Below are 2,950 nucleotides of genomic sequence, written 5' to 3'. Positions count from 1 at the left end.
TTCTGAAAGTGGGTTTCCTAGAACTCCTAAGGAGAGAATCATTTATTTTCTTCTTCCTCTTCCTTGGCTCAATTGATTTTCCTGTAATTATTGAAAAATCATAATGATCACAATAGAGAGGAGTTCTTCTAATCTTACTTCTTAGTCTATTATTATTTTGGATGAATTCTTAATAACACCAATTTTCAGTTTATCTTTCCGAAAAGACATTCTTTGCTACTGAATCCAGTTATCCCTCGGGTACTTTTATGATTGGATTAACATTTCCCTCCATAGACTACATATCTTTCCAAAGAACATAGCGGCAACTATTTCTGTTGCTCTTCAACTCTGGAAAATACTAGCAAAAAGTAGATATCGCACAAATATTTCTCAATCTGAGGCCACAGAGAACTTGTGCATACTCTCTAGCTTTCTTAGCTCTGCTTCCTTCGCAGTATCCATGTCCAATGAAATGTACTTTGATGAGCCTTCAGAGTCTTTCTTCAATTGCACTTTTAGACTCTCGGCTAGGATACTTGCTTTTGTGCCTTCTGGGTATTATCCCATCCTATTATCACAGAACCCTCCGAGCTTAACTCCAAGAGGTTTATGAAGTTCTCCTTGTCGAGTTTCAATGTGGTTGTTTCTATCTTCATAGCTACAACCCACTCATTGGCTTCTTGGTATTCTGGAAGTCGATTATATCCAGGTTAAGTATAGTGCCATATGGGTACAAGCGTTGGAGCATTGTCCTTTCCCATGATGTATTTTCTATTACTTTTTGGGGGTTTCCATCCTCAATTTTATCTAAGTCTGGTTCCCATAAATATTGGAGTGGCTGTGGTGTGGGAATCTATACTCCCTCTCATTGGATGATCCTGTGATGGATCAATTGAATCCGTACTCCCCCCCCCCCCCCCAACAGTGTTGCTAGAGTGATTTTATTTGTTTGGATATTTACCAAATCCAAATTTTCAAGTTGGAAAAAGGATTTTGCTAACTCTTGTAGATCTAACAAATCTACCCTCATTATCTCTATTATTTTATGGATCTTATGACCTCAAAGATTAAATCTTCTCTTGTCTTTGGCTTCGAAATTTCTGTTGCTTTTTTCCTTTTGATGTAGAAGAGGTACTGGTCCGAAGGCGTCTTTGATATGCTTTTGATGAGATCTGAATATTTCAGAGGTATTCCTTTTGCTTCTCTTTATAACTGTGACTTCGGCTTTCAAATCTATAAAATTCTTGTGTAGATACTGGAGGATCTTGAAGACCCCGTCCATCTTCTGGCTCAAGAGATCCATTTTCATAGGTAGATGGATTATCCTATGTCTATAATCTTGAAATGTCTTTTAAATCTCTCTTAGATCTTGAAAGATTTTCGATGTCGGCCTCAAGTTCTTTCCAATCATATTTTTCAATCATTATTTTTAGAACTGTAGGTTTTCAAAAATTTATCCGCTCCGTTTCTCCTAGCTGGTATTCTACCATGGATCTTGGTGGAATGGAAGCATCTCATCACATTCCCCAGTAGTATCTATCGGACATTGTAATTTTACAACCATTCCTCTTTTTTTCTTTCGTGAGAAGATCCAAGTCAATCCTTCTTGGACTATTGTCAAATTTTTCAAGAATTACCATAAGAAAAATCCTTCTATGTATTTCCAGGGTTTGGAAATATTCACTGTTGTTATTGTAACTCGAATTTTCATTTGGCTTCATACTTTGAAAAGTCCCCTCCATTAGTGGTTAAAATATTTAAACATAATATAAACAAATATTCTTCAATAAACCCAGGCTTTGATACCATTTGGTAAGAGCATGTGCATTAAAATGCAAAAAGTACTGAAAATGGACTAAAGTGCTTTAATTCTTTCCATCCCACTCAATCGCTTTGAACTCAAAGATGAATTAATTTGGCACTACACGAAATTCAGCTTCTTCTCGGTCAAATCTGCTTATCACCTTGCCTGCAACAATGCTCGCACTTCCAACCCAACGTCCTCATCTTTCTCATATCCGTATATTGTTAAGGGCTGGAAAAGCTTTTGGGAAGCTAAGGTTCCTAACAAAATCTGAGTTTTCACTTGGCGTCTCTGCACTGATTCATTACTTGTTGCTGTTAATTTATAGAGTAGAATCCCGACCTCAGAACCATGTTGTCCATTATGTTTAGACGGTGAAGAAACTCTTCGCCACACTTTCCTCCTTTGTCCTTCAATCAAATGGTGTGGTGCCTTTCTAATTTACCATGGGCCACAATTTCTCTTTGGACCAACAATGCTCAAAACTAGATTTTTCAGATTTTTAGTGACCTCTCGTCTTATGATTATCATCTCTTTCTTGTCATTTGTTGGAGACTTTAGTAGTGCAGGAATAAGAAATGGGTGAAGATGTTTCTCATCAATCAGATGAGGTGATTTCATTTGCCTGGTACTACCTTGATGTTTACTCCAAGGCTCCTTCCTTAGTCTCGCAATGGCAGAATCCTAAGGGAGGCATGATCAAGATTAATTATGATGCAACGATATTCCAAGCAGATGGAGACTGTTGTCTAGGCACAGTTGCAAGGAATAACAATGGACAATGCATCGCTTGGACTTCATCAAGGATACATTGTTCTATATCCCCAAAAGTCGATGAAGTCTTATTAATAAATCAAACGAAATTTAATGGTGTGATGCATAAATATGTCATACCATTCGAGGTGCATAGAATTCAAGACAACCATACAGCAGAGGACCAAATTTATACACTTCAGCATCGGTACCCTAACCTTAGCAAACAATACAAAACTGGAAGTAACGCACTTAAAATTATACTTTATGTTATTATTTTATATTTTATTTTATCATATTATATTATACTAGATTGATACCCAAAATTACTATGCCCAACCAAGTTAGGTGGCCTAATCCACTCAAAGGCCTAGTCTGCAAAAACAAAGAACCTCGGAGGCGCCCAGGGCC

The sequence above is a fragment of the Sesamum indicum genome, linkage group LG1 (genome assembly GCF_026168435.1).
Source record: "Sesamum indicum cultivar Baizhima isolate 11 linkage group LG1, ASM2616843v1, whole genome shotgun sequence".
Classification (NCBI taxonomy): Eukaryota; Viridiplantae; Streptophyta; class Magnoliopsida; order Lamiales; family Pedaliaceae; genus Sesamum; species Sesamum indicum.
This window is presented reverse-complemented; position numbering follows the sequence as displayed.